The sequence below is a fragment of the Betta splendens genome, chromosome 1 (genome assembly GCF_900634795.4).
Source record: "Betta splendens chromosome 1, fBetSpl5.4, whole genome shotgun sequence".
Classification (NCBI taxonomy): domain Eukaryota; kingdom Metazoa; phylum Chordata; class Actinopteri; order Anabantiformes; family Osphronemidae; genus Betta; species Betta splendens.
The window spans coordinates 10,714,245-10,722,334 of record NC_040881.3 but is presented as its reverse complement, the minus strand read 5'-3'; positions in this window follow the sequence as shown (position 1 = coordinate 10,722,334).

The window sequence follows — 8,090 nt, the reverse complement described above, 5'->3', positions numbered from 1 at the left end:
TTTAAAGGGAAACTAGACAGAGGGGTGGGAAAGGTGGGGAACAGCCAATTACTCATCTCCAGGGGTGTGAATCTTTGGTTCTGCTGATATGATTGAAGCAATATCTGTCTGCAAGCACCAAAACAATTTATTATGTCTCTTCAATTACAACAGGCACAGACGCTCGACTGTCTGGTCATGACAGTGTCCATTGCTTGGTTTCATCTGTGATTTAAATCACAGACTAAAGCTGAGACTGCTGAGGTGCCAGTGTTGTTCCAGTACAGACAGCACATACTACAGTGAAGTAGCTGGGCTTCCTCCTTTCTCTAATCTCTCTTTCTCTAATAACTGATGCATGGCTTAAAACGGATGTGATCATTACAGGGCATGGGTGTGTTAAAGAGAGCGCTCACCACATTTCGGTGGCAGAAGGTGTCAGACAGGAAGTGTCACATAACAGACTTTACATGAATGCTAAACTTACATTGCTGCCTATTATGTTAAGCTTTGGATTTGTTTTTTTTTATTGCTCTATCAAAAATGTAACATATTTAAAGAAAACCCATTCTATATTTAGCCATGTACAGTTTTTTTCTACTTTGGCATCAAACACAGCTCAATATATTAATGTCTGAACTCTCAGGAGAACAAAGCAAGTATTAGAGGAAAACAGGGCTCGATGAGCTGAAAGCAGCTTTCTGTTATGCACAACAGAATAACAAAAGCGAATACATCCAAGACACAAAACTGTGTTTGTTCAGATGATCCTGCTTTGATCGCTGACAAAGTTGCGCTTATAGCGTCGACTTCTATCGATGCAGAGCAACAGATACGAGGAATCGAATCTGTCAAAAGGCCAAAGCCTTTACCGGCCAAATTTATACAAATGGGCCTCTTTTGTTCACAGGACAAAATACGTCTGCTCAATTTACGGCCGAACAAATGGAAAGGTGGGAATGAGCGAGCGCACAAAGCAACATACAACATTACTTTATTCTATTCTCCACTTAATTCCTCATTACACACTCACACAGCCAGGGCCGATGCATTTACCTCGCTGATCAAACCTCTGTGTGATGCTGGAGATAGTGGAGGTAAATCAATGGCTGTAGAGGCTGTGTTCCCTATTAAAGAAAAGGCTGACGCACGCTGCGTCTGCTGACAGCTGTAAAGATGAACAATGAGTCCATCCTGCTCCCAACCTGCCACAAGACCTTTCATCCTGCGTGATCGTTCCCGATGTGCGTGTTTTATACGGGTTCGCCCTTAAGGGTGAGCTCCTTATTGGGACGGTAAATGAGCAGCGTTTTACAGGAGACCGACGTATTAGACAGAGCGACGCGTCGGCGTAAAGGTCACGGGCGCTCGCTTAAAGCCGAGCACCTGCACGTAAAACGTAAAACTGGGGCAACGCTTGAACCAGTCCGTGTTTCCAGCCTCGACTGGAACGGTCTCGCAGCTGCTATCTATCTACAAGTGTCCTGCCCTTCGCTCCCTCCCTCCTCTCCCTCTCCTTGTCGCCAGTCATCACCGTCAAAGCCCGGGCGGCAGCGTCTTTGCTGGGAGCCGTCACGGAGACGTGTCACCGCGATGTGACGCCTCACGCGCCCGGCGACAAAAACGCCAGCCGTTATTCACACACACACACACGCATGCACGCACACGCACTCACATACACACACACACACACACACACACACACACACACACACACACACACACACACACGCACGCACGCACGCACGCACGCACGCACGCACACACACACACACATGCACACACGCACATGCACATACACACACAAACAAACACACGCACACACACACGCACTCACATACACACACAAACAAACACACGCACACACACACGCACACACACGCACGCACACATACACACACACACACACATGCACATACACACACGCACTCACATACACACACAAACAAACACACGCACGCACGCACACACACAACACACACACACACGCTTCTCATCTCCTACCTGTGGACAAATCGCTTCTCCCGCAGGGTTAATTTATTTTGAACGGACGCCGAAGGAAATAAAGGCACATTTTCCCTCTTCTCGCTTTCCAGGAACAGTTCTGGCAGAGACCCGTTTTACAGCGACACCAGATTGCGTCTGTCTGTTCATACTTAGGGCAAAGCTCCCTGCTCGCTAATGACCCTTTGGCGAGCTCGCTAATGGCTCCTCGTAGTCCCGGCTCTGTCGCGAGCTGTCGCCGGGGGCGATGCCACCAGATGACTTCCTGCTCTCGCTGGCTGGATGTGAGCAGGAAGGACGGTGCAGATGACAGTAACACGCACTTGGTCCTGTTAATGAAGCCATCATGACCTTATTACATCCTGAGTACAAACAGGACACGTTGTCACATTCTGTCAAACTGGCTGATTTCAGCTACTTTAATTTAGAATGAAGCATGTAGCATTTTTTTTTTTTTTACTTTGATCCTTGTGGATCCTGGGCGACTGAACTTGTAAGATTAGCACAAAGCGCTTCCACTAATTACTGTAAAACCAATCTTAGTTTGTGATAAATAGTCAGGGACAACGTTTGACTGGAGGAACGGGGAGGTGTTCCAAAGACAAGATTAGTTTTACATCTGTACTCATCTTCCAGACATAATATCAGTCAGGGACACACTTGAACTTTCTCATATACATTCATACTTCATTTGAGTATATAAAGTGATTCCTGAGTTAAGATAATGGAAAATACAGTATGTTTCTAACTGATGTTTCTAACTGAATTTCTCCTGTCGTTTGTGCAGAGGTTCCAATCTGGGGACCTTTCACACACTTTGTAATCTTCACGCCATCCTTCCTGTAGCACCACCCACACTTGAATTGGCTTCGTGAGTTGCTGCCTCAGCAGCTCGGCGGTATTGATATTCACTGTCTGTTGTGTTCTGGCCACTTCATTATACAGTACACGGAACACAAACGGACCGCTTTACCACCAAACCTGCCCCGCACCATCACCACACCTCCACCATGAGGTGATTCTCGTCTGTGGGCTGCACCTGAGTGGATGTTCAGTTTCCAGTTATGATGATGCAAAGAAACAAAGAGAAATGTACACAAGCAAACCTTGAAGGGTCTCACTAGTCAGTGATACTCTAAATGAATTGATGTGGTCGGGCCTGATGGGGTTTTCATGTGTGTGTGTGTGTGGGTAAACATACTGTAATGAGCCAGCTGTTAAACCATACAATGACCAGATCCACACACACACACACACACACACACACACACACACACGCTCTGCAAAAACTTCAGCTCTAACAGAGACAATATGTGCAATAAGGCTCCATTAAATCAAGAATGCAGCTTTACTGGAACATTAAAGAAAAGCCCGTCTGTTGTATTTCAGTCCCACCATGTCATGTGTCAGCCTGACGTTTGTGCGTCTGTGTTTTCGCCTGTGATGCTTGAGTGGCTGTCTGGCGTACGGACTTTGCTGCTGTGTTTGTTTTTTGATAACGTCACAGACTCTCTTTCGCAGTGAAGCGAACGTGACGCGGCCTCTGCTGTGAGTTGCAGCCCGTTCCTGCTCTCTCCTCAGAAACTCCCTGTGTTGTCCTACAGTATTTTTCCTCGCTTGTGCTTAAACAGGCTTTGTGCGCGTGCGGCGCATTGCGTTCTCATTATGTAGCTCCGCGCTCACAGCTGCTCGGCCGCTGGAACCTGGAACGTTTGTTATTTGTTCGCCTGAAGATCTGTGGCGAGTTAGCTGAGTGCAACAAATCAGAGTGAACAGCAACCTCCAGCCAAACAACAAGTCCAGTGACCGCAGCACCTCCAGCCCTTTGTCTGCAGCCGCAAACACTTCACACGCGCCTTTTAAAATGTCAGCCTGATCAAAGACAGACATGAGAGGAAGGAGGTTTTGAGGCCTGCGGAGGGGTCACCGGTGGGCCGCGTATGCAGGCATGGCTCCTTGGAAATCAAACAAATATATATAAATAAAAAAAACATGATGCAAGACGTGAAGGTGATACAGAGATGTGATGTTAGTGAGTTCAGGCTCAAGTTCAGCCCGTGTTCATAATAGCAGCATCGAACGCTCCGGCTGGTGCCCGGTGATGGTGTTTTTAAACGACAAAGATCCGTGACATTCCACAGGATTACGCAGCAGAAACGTGTAGAGTGGTGAAGGATGCTAAGAAACGCTGTGTCAGCGACCGAGGCGTCGGGCAGAAAGCGCTCATCCTGCGTGTGTGATTCTGCAGCACGGCCGCTGCGCAAACAGCAGCGTGTCATCGGACCGTCGGCTCATCTCAGCAGGGGTTCTGGTTTCCCTAAAACCCAACGGCACCCAGCTCCCATGTTCATCGTCCCTCCAATCAGCGCACACGCGTCATGTGAGTTCGACTGTACTGGAATACGGCTCAGGTTCCCATCGAATTGTCCTCAGGATGCAGGAAACAGCCACGTGTATTCCGATATCACTCCTCCACCAAAAACAAAGTCCAGTTTGTTTATTAAACGTCAGCGCGCCAAGTTGTAACTACGGCCGCATGGTGCAACCGTGACTCTGGACTCTGGAATGCCCCCGATCCCGTTTCCAGGCTGCTTCAATCCGAACGGGCTCGTCAGTGAGTCACGAAGGGAAGGAGTCCCGTCACGCGTTCAGCGAGCAGTCGCAGACATCACCAGGAGGGAAGGCAAGGTTCTCATTCTGGATTCTTCTCATTGGTAATTACAGGCGTTTTTATCGCCCCTTGTGTTTGATCCAGTAATGAATCATCTCAGCATCGCAGCGAGGCCTCGTCATCAGGACCAGCCCTCGCTGAGTGACCTGGGTGATGGCGTGCGTGTTGGGCTCGGTGGCCAGCTGTCATTCAAGACACAATGGCAGCAGGCCCGCGTGTGTGTGTGTGTGTGTGTGTGTGTGTGTGTGTGGCTGAGGCGGAGTGGGCTGAATCATTCTTCACTTTTCCCAGGGTGGTTTCCAGTGTCTCCTCACCCCTGTGTCCCTCACAGCACCCTCACCTCCCCTCCCTCCCTGCCTCCCGCCCGTCCACAGTGACTCACTGCGGTCTGTTAGCGCTCAGACCCGCAGACCTGGGCCGAGTGCACCGGGGTGGTGGGTGGGGGTGACGAGGCGTGGTGTGGGGGCCAGCGGTGGGCAGCGGGTGTTTCCTCTCCTATTATTCTGGATGGCTACACAAGAGTAAGTATGCGTGTGCGACCTCTGGAAGGCTTCGGTAGGTGTGGACATTATGACTGTTTTCAACTGTAATGATAGCTTCAGTCCACACACACACACACACACACACACACACACACACACACACACACACACAGCTGCTAGAACACTTAGTGGTGAAGCCATATTTGCAGGAATCACAGTGACAGGCAGCGCTAACCCTAAACGTCAGTGTCGATTTTACTAAGAGAAGTGCAGCATGTAACGGGGCCCGGCCTGCGTTTGGCTTGGCTGGAGTCCACAGCGGAACACACTGTTCTCTACAACTATCCGTGTTTAAGGTTGTTTTTCATTACACATTTAAGAGGTTTTACTGATAAGCTACATAAAGTCATTTACTGAATCAGGGTTTTGGTCACTGTTCTGGCAGTACCTCCGTTTTATGTGTTGTGTCGCAGTTTCCACAAGTGTCAGCAGGCTGTCAGTCGGTTCCTACAGTGTTCACACTAAAGCATCCAGATCACAAATGGCAAAGTGCAAGTGGTTTACTGGATAAGAGTGCGTGCTATGTGTATACACACACGCACGCACGCACGCACGCACGCACGCACGCACACCACCAGTCATGTCTAACAAGTGTAATTTCAGCTCCACATTGCTGTAATAAGTCTTTTACACTTACTGGCTCTGACAGCTGACACAATACACTGTGTTTGTGCGTGTGAGTCTGGGGAAACGTGGATCGTCGGGGCGTTTTGTGTGAACAGCCTGAGGGGTCGTACACATGTGCACTCGACTCAGGGGACAGAAACTGTTGCCATTATCAGACCCGGGGACCCTTCATAGCCTGGGTGAAAAAGGAAATGTCACAATCTAACAAAACTTGGTTATTAAAAATTTTAAAAACGACTAAACATATTTATTTATTTATTATTTAGTTTATACTTTAAACTTCCCCTTTGGGATAAATATCGATTCACAAACTCATCTTCCCACCCACACATCAAGTCTCCATGTGTGTTTTAATTGAGTATTTCATTCAATCAATTAAGCTTTAATTAAGGTAATTTACAACCAACTAAATTAGAGTCATGACTCAAAACAATATCTGTCTCTTTTAATTTAAATTCATTTAAATGTACTCTGAATATTTGTTTAATGTTATTCCTTCTTCAGTTCTGTGTTTGATAAATCTAAATGCTTTGAGAGAGATTTTAAAGCATTTTTGTTTTGAAAGAGATTTCAGTTTTACATGGTGTTTTCCTTGCTGTAGGAGTTTACGACTTACAGCACAGTAATCGTGCACTGTAGGTTTCATCATCATCCTCATCATCATCATCCAGGATTAATTCAATACCAGTTGTTGAATATTTGTAAGTCTCATTCTCCTTTAACACGTGTTTTATTGCATTAGAACCTTTTTGTCAGAGTATTTTGAAACCTTCCCCCTGATGCACGTTTTAATACAACACGCGTCACAAAGGGCCGGCTGCGTACGTACAGTACACACAGCCGTGTCTGCTCCGCCAGATGATGCACCACAGCGGAGTAGAAACCCTGTTTCACATTTGCGCTGTGCTTCAGCTGACGTGTGAAGGAGACAGCTTCAGTGAACTGACAACCTGCAACACACATCTTTGCGGCGCGCTGACTTTGTGTTTGACGTGTGTTCTCCGGAGCCCAGGGTCACAGACGCAGCGCCGACGAGCTGATAGCGGCGAGCGCACCAGTGGGGAAACTGGTTCACTAATGACATGTGACAAGGGTATACAGCGCTGACCCACTCTCAAACTTTCTCCCTTTTTTCTCCCGTTTTCACGTCATTTCTCCGTTTGTCTCTGAGCTCAGTTGACAGCAGTTGTGTGGAAGGAGAACCCTCCGGTGTTGTTTTTCCATGTCACTGTGAAGCACTGTCATCCAGCCCTGGCTGCTCTTGCCAATAGTCATCAGCCGTGATTCCTTTAACATGCTTTTGGTTAGCAGGGATTCTTCACAGTAACCCCTGTATAGACTGATCTGCCGGTGCCGGAGTTAGAGAGAGTGAGCTCCACAGCTCTTGATCTGATTTTAAAAAAGCCAATTAGCTCTGTATTCTACGCAGAGGAATGTAAGTGAGGATTAGGGAAAGGTGTGTGTGTGTGTGTGTGTGTGTGTGTGGTGTGTGTGTGTGTGTGTGTGTGTGTGTGTGTGTGTGTGTGTGTGTGTGTGTGTGTGTGTGTGTGTGTTAGAGCTGAGTGGGCTAAAAGCGGGAGAAAGTGGGAAGATGTGAACCTAACAGAGAGGGGGAAGAGGGTCAAACAGAGTGTGATAGAGTGAGTGTGTGTTTGTTTGAGTGCGTCTAACTGAGGAGAAAGGGCCTGATAATTACCAGGTAATCATCTGGTTTGAATCACGGATGGAGCCCCAGAAGCCTCCAGTTCAGACACATCTGTGCGCTCAGTGCCACTGCACAGCTGGCGACCCCATAGAGGCCTGAGGGCGAAAACTCCCACCTTCACTACCGTCCTGACGGAGCGCTGATCTACGACGCGCTGCCGATTCAGACATGGGATTAATAACTGTCCACATTCGACAAAGTAAAAGCCCACAAACGCCGTAAAGCATCTCACAGAGTGCAGCTAAACAGGCTGAGCAGCTGTCACCAGACAAATCTGAGCTCACTGAAGAAGAGGTATCCTCTTACAGTAAGTACCTGAAAGGGTTTTAATATTCACTTACAACCATATTTTTAAAAAACACAGTCCTGGTCCTGGAACCACTAAAATATTTTTATTCTCTCTATTTTTTTCCTCTGTATTTTGCATTTGCATCATTCACTCAGCAGATGATGATTAGGGGCTCCTAAAGCAACGAGGATGAAGACGCTGGGTGATGCTCCAACCTCAGGTGCAGCCTGTGTGCTGTGTCTCCTGAGGATGAACCTTAAACATGACCCGCGT